Raw genomic sequence first — 22,990 nt, 5'->3', positions numbered from 1 at the left:
CACTTTTGCTTTGAAATGTTGAGATCTGCAACTCAGTGATCGTCCAACAGGAAGAGCTAGCTAGCTACAACAGATGCTGCCCTACTAACTCACAATCATGCTGGGGAGCTGTCAAGTTGTTCCTCCAAAAATATCAAGTAAGATGAGATAAAAGAAAATGTTTTTGCTATCAAGACATAGACATTTGGTCGGAGCAATAAAATAGGCTCAAATGCCAGAAAAAAAAAATAATAAAGAAAATGTGGAATGAGGAACTTCCAAAGTTATGGAAATAATTTGACTGTGTCTTAACTACATGATAAAAATTGACAGGATTCCTAAGCACATACAGATGGAAGGACTATGCTAAGAGAACAGAACGGAACCGCTCGCAGAACAGAGTCACGGTTAGAGGCCCAGAATAGCCCTGCTGTAGCCAGGAATTCTGTCTGTTTCAAAACAATTACATTGTATATAAAATGTGTATGCCTGTGGCTAGTTTCGCCCCAGTGGCGACTAGTTGTCTGTAAGCAGCACAGATTCCCTAATAGAAAACATTACATATTTGAATACTGGCTGAAGTAGGTTTTGAGTATAACCTAGGTATAACATCCTATTCACTCACTGTTAATAGAGGTCTTGATAAAAGAATTAAATCCTCTGTATTAGGTAAAGTTAACAGCATGCATAAAAGGGACATTCACCATTTTTCCTATCATACAAATGAATCCTGTTTCCTTTGGTTAAAATTCTGAATACTAAGCTTGCAAAGGGCATGACTGGAAGTCCACAAAATGTGCATCATAGATTTCTCAACATGAAATTGAACCAGAGAGAAGAGAGTGCTAACGGAATGAATGAGATAGGATAGAGGGAGCTATGAAGGAAATGGAGAAAGCAGGGTCTCTACATTAACTGCGTCATGAAATAGCCTGGGCTATAGACTGGCTAGCCTGGGCTAAAACAATCTCTTAAAGCAGAGCTACATGGCAGTGCACAAGCTTCTTAGTCAAACATGAAGTTTCGTTGTAAAATTAAGCTAATGGAACGGCACAGGATGTGACAAAAGGTGAATGAAAGGGTTACGGGTGATGGAGTGCAGCAGGACAAGAGACGTTCAGGGTACCATGGAGGCTAATATGTAGGTCATTTCATAACAGCTATTATTTTATTTTATGTGTAGGGGCTTTGACTGCACCTATGTGTGTGCGCCATAAGTGTACCTGGCGCTCACACTGGCTAGAAGTGGGTATCAGACTCCTGAAACTGTAGTTAAAGTTGGTCGTGGGCTCCTACGTGGGTTGAATTGAACCCAGGTCCTCTGCAGGAGCAATGGGTGCTCTCAACCATGGAGCCATCTCTCCAGTCCCACCAGCAGCTTGCAATATGTTAGCTCACATAATTTTTATACACATGGTTTCCTGACTTTCTATAGATCAGTAACTTTTGAAACTCGAGTATTACCGATGCCTCCCCCAACGCTCCACACACCCCGAGAGATGGCCTGTACTTTATGACATTAAAAGATCTCCAGATCAGGCTGCTGAAATGATTCTGCAGCATAAGGTGCTTCCTGCTGCACCCAACAACCTGAGTGAGATCCCTGGGACCCATTTGGTGGGAGATAATCTCTTCTGATGCCTATAAGTTATCCTCTTACCTCTGCACTCATGCACACATGCATGCATGCACCCTAAACACACACACACACACACACACACACACACACACACACACTAAATAAGTAAGTAAAATTTGAAAAATTTAAAAGCTCTGCATGCAGCTCTAACATGTAGCAGAATTTAGGAATCCTGCCTTATGGCAGTCACATGAGCTGAGAATTAGCATAGCCATTTTGGAGTTCAGGAAAACAGAACTAAAAGATGAGTTTCTTCAAGCCCACATGACTAATGATTGACATGGAAACTGGCCTTGATGTAGTCCCTAGTACAAATTATAAAACTGAGTTTCAAAGTTGCACGTAGGTTTCATGTTAGCTTTTATTTAAAACGTAGTCATGGGTAGAGTTTGAGCCCCTCTCATGCATGAGGCACTCGTGTCCTGCTTTCCAGCGCCTGCAGTGAAGACGCCCCACCCATCCCCAGCAGCCAAGCCCTCCGATTCCAAGAACCCGTGAGTCTTCTTTGACGTGGACATGTGGGGGCGCGAGTTGGACGAATTGCTTTAGAATTGTTTGCAGATATTGTTCCTAAAACTGCAGAAAATTTTCCTGCATTGTGTACAGGAGAAAAGGACACTGGATGGACAGCTGGGAAACCTCTGCATTTTAAAGAATGTCCTTTCCACCAAATTATTAAGAAATTTATGATTCAGGGTGGAGACTTCTCAAATCAGAATGGGACAGGTGGAGAAAGTATTTGTGGTGAAAAATTTGAAGATGAGAATTTTCATTATAAGCATGATCGGGAGGGTTTGCTGAGCATGGCAAATACTGGCCCCAATACAAATGGTTCTCAGTTCTTTATCACAACAGGTCCAACTCCTTATGTGGATGGGAAGCATGTGGTATTTGGTCAAGTAATGAAAGGACTAGGTGTGGCAAGGATGCTTGAAAATGTAGAAGTGAATGGTGAAGAATCTGCCAAACTCTGTGTTATTGCAGAATGTGGAGAACTGAAGGAAGGGCATGGCAGGGGAACATTCCCCAAAGACGGCTCTGGTGACAGTCATCCAGATTTCCCTGAGGATGCAGACATAGACTTAAAGGATGTAGATAAAATTTTATTAATATCTGAAGACTTAAAAAACATCGGAAATACTTTTTTCAAGTCTCAGAACTGGGAGATGGCTATTAAAAAATATGCGAAGATTATAAGGCATGTGGATAGTTAAAAGGCTGTTATTGAGAAAGCAGATCTATCCAGACTGCAACCTAGAGCCTTAAGTTTTGTGCGGCTGAATATTGGTGCTTGTGAATTAAAGATGTCAAATTGACAGGGGGCAATTGACAGTTGCTTGGAGGCTCTTGAAATGGACCCTTCAAACACTGAAGCACTATACCGAAAAGCGCAAGGATGGCAAGGGTTGAAAGAATGTGATTAAGCATTGGCTGGTCTTAAGAAGGAGCAGGAGATAGCCCAGGAGATAAAGCTATCCAAGCAGAATTGCTTAAAGTCAAACAAATGATAAAGGCACAGAAAGATAAAGAGGAGGCAGTGTATGCAAAAATGTTTGCATTGATTATATTATACACTGATTATATAAAGGACAATCTATATTACTGTCTATATAATCCCTGATGTGTTTCCCTTGATCTTTGTCATTGTTTACATAGCAGTGCTGACATCGGTTCCTTCTTAATAAACTTACGAATTACAGTGAAAATAAAAACATAGTCATATGTTTAGAGACCATAAATAGATTTGTGAAATATATTTGTCAAAATAATTTTGGGATAGTATTAAAAGTAAGGTTTATTATATTTTATGCTTTTTTGGTAGTGTGATGATGTTCCTAAATGTTTGCATGTACATAAAAAATATATATATATATATCATTTTTTAATAAGGGGAAACATAAGTGTTATTTCTTTTAAAAATCAGAAATCTTGGGAGTGAATAAGTTTATAAACTCAAGAATGAGCACTTTTATTTAGAGTGTCTGAAGAACACCCATATGGCAACACGGAAAAGGTTGGGGACATAAGATTCAGAGTCCTGGAGACTCTGTCTAATCTTCCGGAAACATTTGTCTCATAGTTTGAGAATTTGTATTGTCTTTACATCAATTACAAGGTAGTAACAACTGCTAAGTCTTTTCTAACACTCTGGTACTTTTGATTTGCTCTGTCACCATCTTAAGTTTAGTCCTGAGTAGGTCATGACTTGAACACTTTCAAAGCTTTTAATTAAGCTCTTATATGTGTCTGTCTATAGCACGGTATGGTCTGTGTATGTCTGCAATAGTGTTCATAGGGCTCTACTAAACTGTTAAAACCAACAACATGGCTAAGTCCAAGGAGAGGCTCAGTAGGCGGAGTGCCTGCAGCATAGGCATGATAAGCAGAGCTTGCATCCCAAACACCCACTTAAAAGCCAAGCACGGGGCCCTATGCCTGGGATCCAAATGGTAAGGAGCGAAGATGAGAGGAGCTCTTGGCTTACCAGACAGGTAGTCTAGCCAAATTAACAGGCTCCAGGTTCAGTAGGAGATTCAGTTTGAAATAATGAGGAGGAGAGTGACTGAGGAGGGCAACCAATATAGATCTCTGGCACACACACACACACACACACACACACACACACACACAGAGAGAGGGGGGGCAGACAGACAGACAGACAGACAGAGACAGGAAGACAGGGAGAAAGAGGAGAGAGATTTCCATTTCATACTGAATGGAAGCTCAAGTTTCTTAGATGAGTGCTCCAGACTTCCCACAAGCTGGCCCTTTCTTATCTGTCTGGCTTTTTGTCCTGCCCTTTTTGTCAAACATGATTTTCTCAAATGCACTATTTATTTATCCATTTCAAGCATTTTCAACAGGTCTCTACTTCTGCTTCAAATGTCCCCATTTCATTACCTCTCAGCTCAAATGCTTCTCAGAAGACCCAAGTGGTGAAGTCCATGCAAATTTCCCACTTGAGTTTAGCAGTTCCAGGGCATTATACCTACCTGGGATGTGACTTATTGTTCACTAAACGAGGGGCACTCTTTTCCTGCACACACACACACACACATACACACACACCCACACGCACATGCACACACGCACACATGCATGCATGCATGCATGCATACATGCACTGGCAAGTACATGTTCAGGTAAATAATTCACTTTTTAAATTAAGAGAACATGTAGTCCAGCATCATATAATGATCAAATGACACTGATCAAATATGAATACATTATTTTCAAACAAATGGATAATGAATTTTGAAAATACCCTTTCTATTAAAATTGCAATAAAATTCTTAATTGGCATCTTAACTATTTTGAGTGTGCAATTCCATTTCATTAAATATATTCTTACTGTTCTGCAACCGTCACCATCATGTATTTCCAGAGAATTTTTCATTCTGCAAAGGTGAAACATGGGACCCACTGACTGGAACCCCTCATTTCCTCCTTTCTCTGACCCAGCGATAAGCACTCTCTCTGGTTCTGAGTTTGACTCACATAGAAACCTCAGCCAGGCAGAGACATACAGTGTTTATCATTTTGTGGATGGCGCAGCAGCTTGCCAGCATAGTGGCAAGGCTCTTCTACACTGAAGCCTATGTCAGATTTCTTTCTCAATATAAGCAATATTCCGTCACACGTATGTACCTCACTGTTTATCCTCAATCTGTTAGTGATCCCTTGAGTTGTCTTGTTTTGCCATTGTGAATAAGCCCATTATAAACACAGGCGCATGAATTTCTGTTCAAGTCCTGCCTCAGGTTCCTTTTGGTATGTAGATGAAAGTGGAGTTACTGGGTCATATAATGATTCTACTCTCAGTTTTTAGGGACAGCCACACTGTATATTGGTCACACAGCTTTGTATCCCATCAGTTGTGCCTAAGCATTCTAGATTCTTCCCAGCCTCCTCCTGCCCTCTCTGACTCTCTCTCTCTCTCTCTCTCTCTCTCTCTCTCTCTCTCTCTCTCTCTCAGGTTTGTCCATAGCTGTCCCAGTAGGTCTGAAGTGGATCTCATGCCTGTTTTGGATTTAAACAGCAGTTACAATCAATGATGTGGACCTTATTGTGATGATCTGTAGCAATGTGCACGAAGCATTGGAATTGAGGAGAGGACGAAATGAAATGGCCACTTTCAAGTGTCTTTAGGCTTCCAACGTAAGATGTACAACTCTTGTGAAGGCTTGAGGGCAGAAGTGTGACATGATATTGCTACATTATTTCCACTTACTACACTTGCTTTGCTTGGTTTTATGCCTATAATGCCATGTACTACTTCCCTGGCCTCTGCATGATGAGATGAATTAACATTGCCAGCTCTCCAGGATACCAGCATTTACATTGTTCCGATCATGGGCAACTATGTGTTGGTAGACCAGGCAGATCTGTAAAAGAAATGACTTCTTTGGGTGAAAGCACAGAAAATGGGGGTCTGGGGAGATGCTCAGACCCCCCAGCTTTAATACCCAGCATCCATATGGCAGTTCACAACTGTCCGGTTCCAGGGGATATAGTAACCTCAAACAGACATACCACCAAGCAAAACACCAATACACCTAGAAATAAATCTCTGCCAGGTAGTGGTGGTGCGTGCCTTTAATATCACCACTCAGGAGGCAGAGGCAGGTGGATCTCTGAGTTCAATTGGCCTTCAGAGCAAGTTCTAAGACAGCCAAGAAACCTGGCTATAAAGAGAAACCCTGTCTCATCAAACCAATCTTCCACTGTCCACAGAGTTCTCAAGCACATGATTTGACAGTAGAAGTGATATGGTGAGCCAGGCTTAGGTAAACCTGAGACCATCAAAGTTGGGGCCCTGGGAAGCCAAGTAAGGCAAGAGTAAGGAAGACGAGAAGGTATGAGCAAAGAGAAATAAGAGCTTGAAATGTACACGCATGTCTTTTATAAAGCGGGTAGACTCAGTCCTAGCTTCACATATGCTAACATTGGCATGTGAGCCTCCTTATGTATATAATTCACCTCGGAGACTGGAAACTTCCCACAGGAAAGCAGTAGCTCCTTACTGAACCCTAAAGAGGGTCTATTGGAGGGTGGGTGGGTGGATGGGAGGGGAGGTGGGTGGATGGGAGGGGAGGCTGTTGTGAACATGTACCACGTGCTCTTGTGTTCTCACACTACCTCAGGTAGTGGTTCAAAGATTCCCTCCTTGCAGATGAGAAATTCTGCCTGCTTTTGCATTGGGCCTTTAACTCCAGTCTTCTCACTAAGCAAATCAAGTACATTTCTATGCTCATGGAAACCAAGTGCAAATTCCAAAAGACACAGCAAGGGCAACTGCAGACAAATTCATTTCTTTTTTTTCTTTTATTGGATATTTTCTTTATTTACATTTCAAATGTATCCTCTTTCCTGGTTTCCCTTCCGCCAACCCTGTATCTCATTCCCATTCCCCCTGCTTCTGTGAGGGTGCTCCTCCACCCTCTCCCTCCTTCTTCCCCACCCTGGCGTTCCCTATACTAGGGCATCAAGCCTTCATGGGATCAAGGGCCCCCTCCCACTGATGCCCAACAAGGCCACCCTCTGCTACATATGCAGCTGAAACCATTGATCGCTCCATGCATAATCTTTTGTTGGTGGTTTGATCCCTGGGAGCTCTGGGGTGTATGGTTGGTTGGTATTGCTGTTCTTCCTATGGGGTTGCAAACCCCTTTGGCTCCTTCAATCCTTTCTCTAACTCCTCCATTGGGGACCCAGTGCTCAGTCAAATGGTTGGCTGCAATCATCCGCCTCTGTATTTGTCAGGCTCTGGCAGAGCTTCTCAGGTGATAGCTATATCAGGCTCCTGTCAGCATGCACTTCCTGTGGTAGCATGCTTAAAATGTCTAAACCCAAACAAACATTTTACTTTCGAAGTGATATAATAACAATGAATGTTTTATATTAAAAGGAAACATATAAGAATTAATTTTTGGATTCAAAAGAGACAAAAAGGGAGCCCAGGTTTTCTTGCATGCTGATCATGTCTGACCTCTGACAACTTACTCAACAGATCCCAGAGCCACAGGCAAGATACAGTTTCTGAAACTTAGTGGTGATGCACACCTTTAATCCCAGCACTCAGGACGCAGAGGCAGAGGCAGAGGCAGAGGCAGAGGCAGAGGCAGAGGCAGAGGCAGAGGCAGAGGCAGAGGCAGAGGCAGAGGCAGAGAGGCAGAGGCAGAGGCAGAGAGGCAGAGGCAGAGGCAGAGGCAGAGGCAGAGGCAGAGGCAGAGGCAGAGGCAGAGGCAGAGGCAGAGGCAGAGGCAGAGAGGCAGAGGCAGAGAGGCAGAGGCAGAGAGGCAGAGGCAGAGAGGCAGAGGCAGAGGCAGAGGCAGAGGCAGAGGCAGAGGCAGAGGCAGAGGCAGAGGCAGAGGCAGAGGCAGAGGCAGAAGCAGGCAGATCTCTGAGTTCAAGGACACCTTGATCTTCAGAGTTCCAGGGCAGCCAAGGCTACAGAAAGAAACCATGTCTCAAAAACCAAAAACCAACCAACCAAACAAACAAACAAAAAACCAAAAACCAGTTTCTGGTGCTGAAGAGAAGGCTTAGTAGTTGAGAGTACTTGCTGCTCATACAGAGGACCCCTGTTCTTTCTTAGTGCCCATATCAAGTGACCCACAATGGCCTATAACAGCAGAACCCGTAGACAACACCTTCTTATGGCCTCCGTAGGCACATACATGCAGGCATACATATTCGTTATATATTTAATACCCCCCCCTTAGGTATAGCTTCTGTCTCTGTACTCCATGTTACTAATGCCTTTACGGTTGTGTTAGGGTATTGCTACCATATCTCCAGTTATTGCCTCCATGTCCCGGGCAAGGACAGACAGGAGCTTAGTACAAAAACAAACAAACCAAAACTCACAAGCCTTTGACTTGTCCACACTTGTGACCCTTGATGACCCTTAGCATTGGGGAGTCAGGAGAAGTATATTAAGAAAATTGACTGCTGCTCTCGCAAAATTAGAAGATTAGGAAGAAAGAGAGAATGATACTAGGGAGGCAACCAGTGTTGTCTCCTACCTAACAACCGTTAACATCATTAATGGCTGTGGGTAAATCATAGAGGGCCGGCCACTACTTCAGTCTTGTACCCTCCATCCATTACAGCACTGGTTCTCAATTTGTAGGTTGTGACTCCTTTTGGGTTTGTATAGAGATATCCTTCCTATCAAATATTTACATTATGATTCTGAACAGTATCGAAATTACAATGATAAAGTAGCAATGAAATAATTTTATGATTGGGGGTCACCACGACATGAGGAATGGCATTAAAGGGTTAGGAAGCATTAGGAAGGTTGAGAACCACTACATTATAGCAAGGACAGTTGATTTTGGGCTCAAATTCATAGAACAGACGGAGTGGACATCTATAGAAGGAGGGGTTGGGGCAAGACGGATTGTACAAAAGGGATTGTGAGAAAGGGAAGAAGAGGTGGGGTGAGAAGTTGAGGGGAGGGGGGATGGGGGAAAGGTGGCATTTGAAAATATAGTGGCATTTGAGCAAGCAAACTGAGATGGATAGGTAGAAATCAACCACGGGCAGTTGAGTTTGAGTTATATAAAAAGGCGGAGAAAACTACTGTAGACCGTGAACAGAAGAGTGAACTGTTTCTATAACAAGAAAATTCATATCTGTTGTCACACTGGGACTCTTAATCTCTTTCCAAGCTGAGTCAATACAGTTATCAACACTTCTCAGCTCGCCACCTCCAGAGCAGCACGCCAACGAATATGAATAGATTGCCGGAGCATGATTCACCATTAATTAACAGTATTATTCTTTTTAGTGATTTATAAAAGACAAAGGAACAATTACCGTTTAGCTAGAAATCTGTGTGGATGTGAGCGTCTGTTTTCTCGGTTGTTTCAGCTGCTGGTGTCTTCTGAAAAGGCAGAGGGGCGTGACCTAAGCCCTAACCTAACTCCGTTCAGGACAGGGTCTGTTAGAAATCAACCCCTGGCACCCAGGGCATTGGACAGTGGACCTTTACTTGCACTGATCAACTTGTGAGTGTAGTGCAAACAACTGCCTCTCAGACAGCATGAGCCAGACTCTCCATTACTTTTCTGCAATAATTTTTTTTTTTTTGGCTCATGTTTAGTGCTATAGGGAGTGTCATTACTCCAAATCAAAAAATTATCTGGAAAGTCAGGAACTGGTTCTTTCTAATTCTTCAGCAAAAAATTAGCTTTGCAAGATGCCTCCTGTTCTGATATTTCAGGAGGTAACTTTTTCATGACTCTGCCGGCGTCTTAAATGCTTGCTTCTTCCGTAAAGTTGTACTTGGGATGCCGCTCCATCTCCCAATCACTCCGTTTGAGACTTAACTAGAAGACACATTTTCTTTCTATTATTTGCTTGACTTTTCTTTTTTGCTATAGAAATTACAACTATCAATCATTTTTGGAAGCCTTTCCTCCCCTGGCTTCCTTTATTCTCCCACAGAAAATTTTTTAAAGAAAATGACATTTTGTTCACACATTTTTTCATGTTTTTTAAACAACTAAATTTCATATAATTTATGACAGAAGGGTTAATTAATTTCTCAGACCTGTCTACCTTGTTGATCTCATACTGAAGCTTAAATAAAAAGTTAAGAGCTCAAAAGATGGTTCATAGGTTTAGAACCCCTTTCGCTCTTGCTGGGGAACTGGGTGTGACTCCCAACATCTGTATGAGAGCTCACAACCATCTGTAACTTCAGTTCCAAGGGATCTGATGGCCTCTTCTGACCTCCATGGCACTGCACCCACATGACACACATGCACACATGCATACATGCAAGCAAAGCATGCTTCACTATGCAGGTAGAGCTCAGAGAACAATTTGCAAGAGGTAACTTCTCTCCTCTGCCATATGTGACTCAGGGATGAAACTCAGGCCAGCAGTCTGCACCGACGTGCCTTTACCCACTGAGCCATCTGCATGGCCCACAGTGAAGTATTTTGATAATGGCTGGATTAAAAGCAGAATGGCTAACTCACACCAACTTATAGCACATCACAGTTGGAAAGGTGAGCTGTGTGAAATATAAGCTTAGTACTTTGAGAGTTTAAAGGGGCATATGAATTCTCTTTTCTTTACTGATTTAAAAAAAAAGCATGAAGTTATACCCTCATCCCATCTTCTCCTTTAAATAAATATTTGATTGAAATCACAATGCATCGATGTCACCTTTTTAAGAGGTTGCCATCGAACTGTGCGACTAAAATTACAAATATTTTTTTCAATGCAAATGCAGCTTGCTTCGGAAAACACGTTTCTTTCACAATGGAATTAGTCACGTGTTGCTTCAGGGTTTAGTGATCCACGTCACAGACCATATTGTATGAGATGCCGCTGCTCATGTTGCAGAAGTCATCTTGGAGGTCAACATGCACTCTGGCATGTTTACACGGAGAGGAAAGCACCCAAAGATAAGCCTCTCAGAGAAAACCCCTATCATTAGAAATGCTCCGCTATTATTTCAGTAGCAGACATTTATAGTTTAAGGTTTGTATAAAGTCATGGCTGGCAATATCTTAGTGAAAAAAAATTCAATTTTTTTTCATCAAAATAAAAGCTGCAGGAAACAAGAAAGTCCAAGAGGAATAGAGGCTGAAGAGAGTGCTTGGTGGTTAAGGCCATGTTCTACTCTTCAGAGGGTCCATACTCAGGTCCTAGCACCCATATGACTGATCACAATCACCTATAATTCAAGCTGCAGGAGATCTGAAACCTTCTTCTGGCCTCCAGGGGCACTGCAGGTATGTGATTCACATATATCCATACACACAAAATAAATAAGTCTGTTTTGAATGATAAAAACAGACTTACAACAGGTGGGGTTGGGGATTTAGCTCAGTGGTAGAGCGCTTGCCTAGGAAGCGCAAGGCCCTGGGTTCGGTCCCCAGCTCCAAAAAAAAGAACAAAAAAAAAAAATTGGTAAAAGAAAGATCAGATTTTTCCAGGGTTGAAACTCAAAACAGGAAATCTTTGGGAGAAAGCTGGACCATGTAGTTAGCTCTCTCTTTCTCTCTCTCTCTCTCTCTCTCGCTCGCTCTCGCTCTCGCTCTCTCGCTCTCTCGCTCTCTCGCTCTCTCGCTCTCTCGCTCTCTCGCTCTCTCGCTCTCTAAATCTGAAGAGTCCATCAGTCTATTGATATCTTTAATTAATGCCTCTACCACAAACCTGCTTCTCTCTTAGCAGACCCAAAGCTGTGATCTTTACAATATTAAGAATCAGTAAATTGAAATGCTTAAGTGTTGCACTACTTAAGCTTTATCAAAAAAAAATAAAAAAAATTGAAGGAGACCCAGATGGTCTGACTGAAAAAAAAAAGTTGCTGTTCCTCTAGAGTAGAAGGGAGAGTCCACTTTTGTAGAAGTCTATGTAAATAGGGAAAAGCTAACTGCTTTGTCAGAAAAACAAAAGCAAACAAACAAACAAAACAATAAGAACGACAACTCAGAAGTCAGACACAACAGATGAGAATTCTTTGCTATTTCCTGATTCTTACCTAATCCCCCAGTCACACCTTCTAAGATGTCAGTGTTCAAATGCAGCATGCCAGGTGAACCAGGAACCACTGTGAGTTGAAGGCTGGAGGATTACCATAGACCATGTTACAATTGTGACAGAAAATGCTAGAAACACAAACAGAGGTCAAAGATAAATAAAGCCCTGTTTTAGGAGGCATCCTCTGTACCCCATGTTGGAATGGTTTGAGATGAGATCCATCATACCCCACAGTGGGGTGATTTTAGGCAGCGTTCACTGTTCCCCGCGCTGGGGTATTGGGTGCTATAGTCTCCTCACACTTCTAAACTTAGCTAACTGTCCTCATGCAGTCAGAGACCTTTACTGAGTATTATTTCCTGAGACATGGTCTCACTCTATAACCTAGATGGGTTTAGAAATCATTCCAAGCCCACCATTTCACCTTCCAGAAGGCTCAGATTACAGGTGTTCTTGACTGACCATCTTCCGGCTTTCAGTCTCTACTACTAACGGGGGTGTAATTTGCTTCCAGGCTGTGGTATCACTTCTTTGTTGCTCATTGACCTTTATTTAGGTCAATGTTCCTGTTTCTTTATACTGTTCTAGTGGAGCTTGGCTGATGGTGATCTACAGCAAGTGAGAGAGAAGTTTCCCGTGCTCCTCTAATTGTCTTGTAGGCAGGATGAAAAGCAGCTTGCACTGCCCCAGAGATGAGATACAGGTTGGGAGCTAGGTAGGGCCCGGCAAACTTCAACAATCTTCCTGGGCTCATTCATCAGTGGCTGGCAGCACTGGTTGGAGCCAGATTTCTTGGGTCTACTTGAAGAGGTGAGCACGCATTTCTACGGTACATTTTAGCTTTCTCTCCTTCCATTTTTAATCTTCCTTCAAAGATTAAGGCTATTTATTGGGGGGACCTCTATCTACCTATTTTAAAACCTTTCGTCAGGTCACATCTGTTCTGTGATTAATATAGTTACTTAACTTTAAAGCCAAAAAGTAGTATTACTCTCTAAGATCCCACCAGAATAACCAAAGAGAAGGAAGATAAGAGATAGAACATCAAAGTCAAACATAAGCAGAAAACAAGGATGAGCTATGAAGAACATTTTCCTGACATATGCCATATGCAACACGGATAACTGTGTTGAATCTGTGGAGTATGATGACTTTGAGAAACAAACAACTTACTAAAAGCATAGGACATATAATAGTCTCTGGGACGGAAGAGCGGGATGCTTGTTGACTGATGCCATATTTTATAAAGGAAACATCTTAGAAAGACAGAAGATTAGCTGGGGTAATGAGCCACATGCAGCTGGCATGAATTTCCCTGATTAAACACTTACTGCCCTAAGTACCACTCCCCAAGCAACTCAATGGATAATATGAAGAAATCCGTGAAATAAACACATACTGAAATTCTCCTCTTGTAGTCAATATTTGACCCTTAATTTTTAGGCATTTCTCAATCATCCTGAAATGGTTGAGCAGGAGATATTTGTGAGGGATGGAGATATAATATAAGCATGCATGCACAGAGAAAGGCATCTCCAATGGGTCTTGGGGAATTAGTGAAGGCCAATGGTAGAAATGAGCTCAATCTTGAGTCTAACTCTTTGGACTCTATTCTTTCCCCCCATAATTGTTATTTGATTTTGTGCAAATTGAGTCGTCTCTCTAGGCACCAATTTCATAATCTGCAACATGAGTAAAAGAGAGGTACCTTTTCTGACAAGGTTTAAGTGAGATTATGTGTTTGGCATGGTGCCTGGAGACTGTAACTGCTCAGTCTGTGTTGGCTATCACTCGTACAGAAGAGAGGATACTTGAACTGAATTTAGAAATGAATACAGTTGGAGACTAAGGGAGCAGAAGAGGACAGTCGGGGGAGGCAGTGATCTGTGGCAGAGAGATATGATCTGTTATAGCACATGGTTTAGATGTGTTCTAATATGATTTATTTCTATTAAGCTGAGCCTTGCCTTACATGTGAATAGCATAGAGAAATTTGTAACCTCACCTCAGAAACTCTTTTAACTGTAGCCCCCTCATTTCATTCATCTAGTTCTTGAATTGAGATGGGCTCTTTACCTGGTTTCTGCCCTTAGTCTATTCTTGGATTGCCTACCCTGCCTTAAAAACAAAAGCAAGAAAATGAAACAAAACAAAACCCAAGACCTGGCTGGACACTTCCAATGGAGACTGGTCCACTGATCCAATGAAGCTCTGAATTAAAACCATGGTGGAGACATGCTCTGTCCTGGCCCCCAAGTCCTTCTCCTGTGTGTCCCATTGTCTTTCTGTGCAATGATCCTGTGTTACCACACAGGGAGTAGGACAGGATACTCTTCAATAGGGGCACCCAGAGCTAAATAAAATGGGTTTGTATGCTCAGTTTAGGCATTAGAATGGTTTCCCTAAAAGCTATGACGAAATGTTGAGGGGATTTAAATAAGGGATAGGCATGATCAGACTGGCATTTTCAGATACCACCCCAGTAAAGTTCCCAGATCAGAGGTAGGAAACAGAATTCAGAGAGACTCCTGGGATGACCCAAGTATCCATAATTACTCCCACAGTGGCAGTGGGGAAGCACAGCTGTGAATATGAAAAGTATTTCTGAAACAAGATAGTGTACTAGGTGGGTAAATTGGAAATGTAGCAGAGGAAAAGGCAGAAGTGCCAAGAATGGATCAGATTCCCAACTCCGAGTGCTGAAGGAGGGATGACCTCACCACCGAAGGTGGAAGACATTTTAAGACCAACATTAAGGATAAAAGGAATAAAGACCAATTTGGGGTATTTTAAACTGAAGTCAGTCGTGGGACATCCGAGTGGAGAAAGATGTCATCAGAGGCGTTTGGAGTTCTAGATTTAGATAAAATTTAGATTTTTATTTTTTTTAAGAGACAGGAGGAAACAGATTCATATTAGGGGAGGATGATTCTTCTTGTGTAATACAAACGTTTTCTCTTCATATATATTATTGTAAATACTTATCATCATCATCATCACCATCAAATACTTATAGCTGGGCATGGTGAGCATAACTTTATTTCAGTATTTTATTTATTTACTTTATTATAGTACTTGGCAGGAGGATCTCCATGACATCAAGGCTATTCAGGGCTGTAGCCAGGGCTCACTATATATAGTGAGACTCTGTCTTAATTACAAAGAACAAAAAAAAATAGCAGTTCTGTTCAACAAAGCACTGTGTTCTAGTTCTGAGGGGTACTAGGATGAAAGAGGATCTGATAAGGTGATAGTAGATGTTACTACAGCTGACCTCTCATTGAACTATTCGAAAAGGGGGCAGCTGCATACATTTACCTTTACTAGAACTAGACTGTTGGGGGGAGGGCGGCAATGGGGGGAGGATGGGGAGGGGAACACCCATAAAGAAGGGGAGGGGGAGGGATTAGGGGGATGTTTGCCCGGAAACCGGGAAAGGGAATAACACTCGAAATGTATATAAGAAATACTCAAGTTAATAAAAAAAAAAGTCTCAAAAATCTGGGTTATTATTGGTGAAATCAGTTTGTGCATTTACTTTGACAGAAGGAGATCTCTATTCTCTCAGCGTTATAAGCAATTATCGCCCTTAGGAAAAGCACGCCATATGTATAAACCACTGACTCAGTATCTGTAATGATTCTAGTATCTACTAATTTATTCAAGTTCTTAGATTCTTGTCTTCTCAGTATCGAACGCAGAGAGTAAGGTAAGGACCGTTTTTTTACCATCTTACTGTGAGGATTCAGTGAGTTTATTGAGACTAACCATAGGTGCAAAGAAAACCAGAATAAACATTATCTGTCATCGTATCTATGATAACACAGTGAAAACGCAGAGCCAAGCATCTCTCTTTCTGCAAAACTTTTGTTTCAGTTAACTAGAACCCCAGATATCATAAACAGAAGCTTAATCGTCGTTTGGAATCTTCAAAAGCAATATTTCCAAACCAATAATAAAGCTTTAACATAAACATTCATGATACACTTTGAGAGATATAAACGTAGAGAAAAACAGCCTCAAGTCTGATTATCATGGAGATATGTGAGGAATACTCAAATAATAATATCAAATAAATTTAAATATATAATTTTGAGATTATAATTACATAATTTTCCTCTTCCTTTTCTGCCCTTCATGCTGCCATGTACCCTCTGCCCTTTTGAAATTCACAGCCTTATCTTGTTTGTTCTATTTTAAAGAATCCAAAGTACTTTCTTTGTCTGTTTTCTTCTGGGCATTTGATACATCTCAATAATATTTCAAAATACTTCCACAGCAGTGTTCAAATATAGTTTTTAATTCTAAATTTTACAGAAAGAAATAAGAACCAAAGACAACTTGCTACGGGTAAACACATGGCATCAGCTAGAGCTGAGCTTTATTTATGTGTAGAAATGAAGACTCTATGTCACTGCTTTAATAATTAGTTCATCAAAATCTACTAAACTTAATTTTTATATACTATGGTGAACATATACACTTCTAAGTTCTAACTCATTTCTGAACACGGTATTTCCACATTCACCCTTACTGATAAAAACTAGAAAGTGGGATCCCAAACAGCGGCTAAAATTGTAAAGCTACTAAAACCAAACGTCACTGGGATGTATGAATCCATACAGGAGCTCGAACGCCATTATTTTCGGGTTATTTCATCAGCAACCAAAGAGCCCAGTCTGTATCACAAATCCGGGCAGCAGGACTATTCCTGTTCTCAGAGCGGTTCACCAAAGTACATTCTTCCTTCAACTTCGAAAAAAAAGAAAGAAAGAAAGAAAGAAAGAAAGAAAGAAAGAAAGAAAGAAAGAAAAATCTAATCCTTTTATAGCCTTTTATAGCCTCAACAGTGAAGCCCAGTGAAGTGAAGCAATTTCCTAAAAACAATGTTAATAAAGCCGATCTTAAACACACATTCAAGTAAGCTGTTTAGACTCCCGTGATGTTCCATCGCCAAGCTCATAGCAGCACTGCCCAGAACAACCAGTGTAGCAACGAGACGTTTCTAAGGCTGTGAGATGGCGTTGGTTAAAAATGAAGGTTAAGGGGCTGGGGATTTAGCTCAGTGGTAGAGCGCTTACCTAGGAAGCGCAAGGCCCTGGGTTCGGTCCCCAGCTCCGGAAAAAAAAGAACCAAAAATAAATAAATAAATAAATAAATAAAAAATGAAGGTTAAGGTGGTTCGCATGAAAAGGATGTGTCTTCTTCCTTAGCAGCTCCCGTTTGTGAAGTTCGGAACTAAATACAGAAAAATATCTAATAATATATCTTCTATGTTTCCCTAAAACTCATTAGTAGTTTGCGGGGCATGTACGTGCATGATGGGAAGAAAATGCAGCACAGAACAGCAAGAAATTAGAAATTAAGAAACCTTTAGGTCAGCCTGGCAGGGTGGGCCTATAATCCTTCCTCCTCCTCTGGAGGCTGGGTCAACATTAGTGTGGGCGACTTTGCGACAGCCTCTCTCAAAATAAATAGTTATTAAAAATGGCTGGGGATGGGGAATATATATCTGAGCATTAAAAGTGCTTGTCAAGCACGAGCAGAACTTCTAGTTTCAATTCCCAGTACGGAAAACTAAAAATCAAAAGAAAAAAAAAAAAAACCCACAAAAGCTTTTAGATTTTCCATGGGGAAAGTTCATAAAATTTCATAAATCAAATCATAGAGAAGCAAAAGACTGAAAAGATATCACAGTGTGAACACAGGAAGCACATTTCAAAGGAGAAAAACTATGAGATTAAAAAATTACTAAGTATGGCGGTTTGATGAGAACGGCCCTCATAGACTCATGGGTTTGAATGCCCACAGGAAGCAGAATTATTAGGAGGTGTGGCCTTAAAGTGGGTGTGGCCTTGGAGGAAATGTGTAACTGTGGGGGCGGGCTTTGAGGTCTCCTAAAACTCAAGCTCTGCCCAATGTCCTACAGTCTCCTTCTGCTGCCTGCAGACCAATATGTAGAACTCTGGGTTCCTCCAGCACAGTGTCTGCCTACATACTGCCTTGCTTCCTGCCGTGATGCTAATGAACTAAACCTATGGAACTGTAAGCCAGTCCTAATTAAATGTTTTCCTTTATAAGAGTTGCTGTGATCATGGTGTCTCTTCACAGCAGTTAAAACCCTAAGACAATAATTTTAAATTTTTGTTTAGTATTTTGATTTCTTTGCTCTTAATTCTTTTTGTTTGTTTGAGACAAAGTCCTATGTGCATCCCTAGCTGTCCTGGAACTTGCTCTGGAGACCAGGCTCTAGCCTGGAACTTAGAGGTCCACTTGCCTCCGTCTCCCAAGTGCTGGGATTAAACTCATGTGCCGCCACCACCCAGCTGCTCTTAGCTCTTAATATATTATTCGAAGTACTTCAGAATTGAGTCTTCATTTTTCATATGTCATAGAAAGTAAGGCTTTTATAAAATTAAAGGTCATATATTAATGAAAAGGGATTTGAATGATTTTCTGTGATTTATATTTCAGATATTTTTTTGGGGGGTCTGGCAAAAGGTATCAAGCAATGTTATTCTAACTTCTTCATGAAGTACAAAAAAATTTAAAACTGAAATAAAATTTTATTTTTATCTATTTTTAATTTTTTTATTTAACGTGTGAGGAAAATAAAACCTCGTTTTTATTTATTTTTAATTTTTTTATTTATTTAATGTGTCTGTCTGTGCTCCAGACAGCATCAAAATAGAAAGTCTAAGATACTAAAGATAGTACTGTTTTAGAAGTCTACCTTACTAATGTCAGCACTGGCTAGCCTTTTTCCTGTTCAGGTATTTGAGAATTTCCTTTAATTCCTTACCAATGTTCAAATATCTTATCCAAAACTCTTAGGTGTTTTTTTTTTTTTTTTTTTTTTTTTGGTTCTTTTTTTTCGGAGCTGGGGACCGAACCCAGGGCCTTGTGCTTCCTAGGCAAGCACTCTACCACTGAGCTAAATCCCCAACCCCTCTTAGGTGTTTTTTAAAAGAAGATTACTCAGTTTGCCTAACACCTCAAGATGGTCCTAAGTAGGGATACTTATAAATATAAATACTGTAAAAATACAATGTAGTTTGAGAAATAAGTATCAGAGAAATAACAAGATGAAGGAAGAAAAAAATGCTGTAATTTTTCATCTTGCATTATGGAGTGCTGAAGCCCCCTACCTAAATCTAAAGTCCACAGACGAATAATGTGATTGACTAAATGAAACCAAACTAAACCAAAACAAAATGAAAATAATTTACCTCTGGTCCTAACCAGTGTGTCCTCTTGTAAGGGAAGCCTTTTACTTTTTGGAAAGGTAGAATTAAGTTGTCTTTTGGGGTTGAAGATTTAGTTCAGTGGTAGAGTGCTGGCTAGCAAGCCCCCAGGCCTGGGTTCAGTTCCCAGAATTAGAAAGGGAGGGAGGTTGGGAGCGAGGCAGGGAGGTTGGAAGGGAGGCTGGGAGGCTGGGAGGGAGGGAGGCAGGGAGGCTGGGAGGCTGGGAGGGAAGCAGGGAGGAAGGGAGGCTGGGAGGGAAGCAGGGAGGAAGGGAGGGAGGCAGGGAGGAAGGGAGGTTGGGAGGGAAGCAGGGAGGAAGGGAGGGAGGCAGGGAGGAAGGGAGGTAGAGAGGCAGGGAGGAAGGGAGGCTGGGAGGGAGGCAGGGAGGCAGGGAGGGAGCAGGGAGGCAGGCAGGGAGGCAGGGAGGCTGGAAAGGAGGCAGGGAGGCAGGAGGATCTTTAAGCATGGCAGATAGACTGATATGGCTATGCTCTTATAGGAAGTCCCATGGGCTCACAGAAGCTACATGAAATAGTAAGCGACTTCCTAATGTTCTGGGCGGGACACAGGCCAGTGAAAGCCAATCATACCTTTGCATTAGCACTGAACTGAAGGAATCTCAAAATCACATCACTTACACTGGTGCCCAAATTCCAAGACATTAGGACTAAGTCTGGCCAAGATGGGACAGACCTGTATACTGTGCTGGTTGTTTTGTCAACTTGACAGAAATGAGAGTCACCTGGGAAGGGACTCCCAGCTGAAGTATTGCTGACATCACACTAGCCTGTGGCATTTTCCTGTGGATGATTGATGTGGGAGAGCCCATTCTACTCTGGGAAATGGCACTCCAGGACTTGTACAGAAAAGCAAGGTGAGACATCAAGGTGAGCTGGCCAATAAGGTATGTCCCTCCATGGTCTCTGCTTCAGTTTGTGCCTGGACTTCCCTTAGTGACAGACTATAACCTAAAACAAACAAACCCCTTCTTCCTCCAAGTCGGTTTTGGTCAGCATTTATCACAGCAGTAGAAAAGCAAACTAGGACAGCTCTGACAACTAGAAGTTATTAGTGAGAGAAAGGACCAAATCAAAAATGAGAAATAAGGTTTTCAAAATCTGAAGATACAACAGACCTAATATGTTTACTCTAAGGAAACTGATTTCTAGAGCCAATACCAACCAACTCAAATCCTGGTAAGACTGAAGAGATTGGCAAGTAAATTCTCATATTTGTATAGAAAGATAAATAACCCAGAATAGTCAAAACTGCTATTTTAAAATAATGGAGTCCCATGACTGAAGGTACCATATCTCAAGTCGTAGGACATGGAGAAGTAGCTGGTAGTCACTTGGAAGGTCTATCCCACTGGCTAGCTTACACAATGCTGGAAGATGTTATGCACACTAGTAGAGGAGAAAAGTTACCCAGCTATGAACTCTGAGAGCCACAGTAACAAATGGTTGGCAAGACATGCCAGTGGCCCAATGACAGCATGAATATCTCCGAGTAAGCCACTTTATGATTGGTTTTAAGTTCCAGGTCACAAGATGAAACCCATATCTAGGGCCAAGAACCTAGGCCCTAGGGGAAAACCTACTACAATCACTTTGCTACCTAGATACAATATTAAACAGAATTTTAATGAATTATTGTTATATCTGCAGAGTAGTGCATTTGTCTGCCTTCATCAGAGAAACGTCTTTCTTTAGTAGACAGTGATAAACAGCGACCCACAACTGGTTAGGATTCAGAGAATAAAATACTGCAGACTGCTCAACCTTAAATGTAAGATTCATATTACGTACTCTCTTCTGAAGGCTCTGGGGTCATTGTGGAAGAGGAGGTGGAGAGATATTTAGGGTCAGAGGTAGAATATGACTGCAAAGGATCGGTGCTTTCGGGGTACAACAGGCCAGTTGCACAGATGAGCTCACAGTAGTCGTGAGAACATGCACAAGGCCTGTGGAAACTCAAGCCAGAAAAACATCTGAGCGCGGAGACAGATGTGCGTGAAGTCCCGCACTATCTTTGGAGCCACTGGCAACTGATAGCGGCCAGGAGAGGACGTCGCTGTTCTTTAAGGGTGTGGCCTTTGGTAGGTTGGCCACACTCTAGAAGAAAGCGGCAGCCCCGAGAATATATGGACAGCAGAAATGGGATTTGGAGGGTTTGAAAAAACAAAAGGTCACAAAATTGTGTGGGAAGGAAGGGGAAGAGTTGGGGAGGGAGGGTGGATTGCGGAGCTGTGGGGAGCAGGCCCAGAGCAAGAGTGGGGTTCAGACAGGTCCAAACCCCAGAAATCAGCAGGAGTAGGATCCACCCCACTTGCCCTGGACCTGTGTGTCCTGTCTGTGAAGTTCTGTGTCCCTACTTTTCCCACCAGAGGAGGTCATGTTACCTGAAACCCAGGTGAAACTTCCTCTCCCTTAATAAAGTCATGTTCCCCATCCTAGAATTCCTCCTTATGCAAATGAGGCAGCCCAGTACCTGGCACCAGCCAATGGTGTTCACTCACTCCGAAAGCCCCTACCTGACTCCCAAAGGTTTAAGTAACATTTTTCCCCTCAGTAAATGAGTTATCTCACTGAAGCTAACTCCCAATGTCTGTTCTTGCTGCACTCATTGGCCCCCGGAGGGGGCTCCTAGCCATTCCACCTTGCTTCCCCACTCAGGATCTGCCTTTCCATGGCTGGCAGATCAGGCCGCTTTGGTGGAAGCAGAGTCAGAATGGAGTGGATACGATCAAAATTCATGGTATGAAAGTCTCAAATAACAAATGAAAGATTGCAAAAATAAAAAACAAATCGAAGTATAATACTCCTTGATTTCTAAACACAGGAAAAAGTTATCACATTGTAAACAACGCAGTATTATTTGAGCATATCACACTAATAGAATTTTTAAAAAATCTCCAAATAGACTCAAACATTTATTAACACCCAATTTTGACTAAAGGGGAAAGGTAGCTCAGTGGGGAAGGGTTGTCCTTTTAGCTGACTGTACTGGATAAGTGGATATTTGGATGGAGATTTGTGAACCAGGACTCATAACTCATATCTTTTATAGAACGCAATAACATCTCAGCCTAAACCAAAGAGATGAAATAAACTTTGTGATAAAAATAGGAAAATGACAAAGCTTGACTTAAACACATTTTAGATAAAAATAAAAAGGACATAAAACAAGAAATACATTGATAGAATACTAGACCTTTAAATCATTTGCTCTTAAAAATGAAAAGACACACAAGGTTGTGGGAGATGAATTTGCACAATCATCAGACAAAAGATTCAAATCAGAATATGGTAGCGACTCCCATTCCCCAAGAAGGTGCTGACAACTACAAACACTGGGCTAGGAACAACATATGAGCAGATAGTTCACAGAAAGGATGAAAGACCGGCCAGCAAATTCACAGCATGGGGCTTGACAGCACTACTCTTTTGAAGGGTGCGTATTAAATGCCTGGTGAAAGTTGCCAGTGGAACTAGAATTCTCATGCTTTTTGGTGAAGGCAGAGAATGATAAAGGCACAGAGCAAGCACGTTGGGACCATCACATGAAGTCGGGACTCTGCGATTTCACTTTCCAGTGTCTACAAACCTGAAACGAGAA

The 22,990-nt window shown here is 41.7% G+C and overlaps 1 pseudogene; it reads left to right on the top strand.

Moving 5' to 3' along the window:
- The first annotated feature begins 2,020 nt into the window (after window positions 1-2,020).
- On the top strand, window positions 2,021-3,239 carry Ppid-ps2 (peptidylprolyl isomerase D, pseudogene 2; annotated as a pseudogene).
- Window positions 3,240-22,990: the final 19,751 nt, after the last annotated feature.

Source organism: Rattus norvegicus, chromosome 1 (assembly GCF_021556685.1).
Source record: "Rattus norvegicus strain SHRSP/BbbUtx chromosome 1, alternate assembly SHRSP_T2T, whole genome shotgun sequence".
In the NCBI taxonomy this organism is placed as follows: domain Eukaryota; kingdom Metazoa; phylum Chordata; class Mammalia; order Rodentia; family Muridae; genus Rattus; species Rattus norvegicus.
The sequence above is the reverse complement of the archived record's forward strand: the minus strand, read 5'-3'. Positions and strand labels throughout refer to the sequence as shown.